Source organism: Vigna radiata, chromosome 3 (assembly GCF_000741045.1).
Source record: "Vigna radiata var. radiata cultivar VC1973A chromosome 3, Vradiata_ver6, whole genome shotgun sequence".
NCBI lineage: Eukaryota > Viridiplantae > Streptophyta > Magnoliopsida > Fabales > Fabaceae > Vigna > Vigna radiata.
This window is the reverse complement of record NC_028353.1, coordinates 157,474-157,908: the sequence shown is the minus strand read 5'-3', so window position 1 is coordinate 157,908 and position 435 is coordinate 157,474.

Here is a 435-nt window from a genome sequence, read left to right as displayed (position 1 = left end):
TTTTTTTTTAAATGACAAAATAACTTGATTATACATAGAAAGTATATTACAAATTTATGGGAGTTACTCCCTGTACCTCCCCAATTCCAACTCCCACCCCCCAATTTTTTTGGATTTTTTTTAAATACAAAATTAATCTTTATGTTTTTTTTTATTTTTACCGTTTTACACCTATTTACTAAAGTTAACCTACTCTTTTACAGTCTGCCTCAGTCAAAACACACAGACTCAAATTCCTCTCCTTCGTATTCCCACCCCCACTCCCACCAAAGCTTTTTGAAACGCTCCTCCTCCAAACGCTCTCTGCAACTCTCACTCTCCCATTTATACGTTAAAAATATATTTAAAAATAATACATCAAAACATATAAATTCCATTATTAAAATATCTGAAAATTAATATAAAAAGTAAACTAATAAAACAAATCTTAAAAAT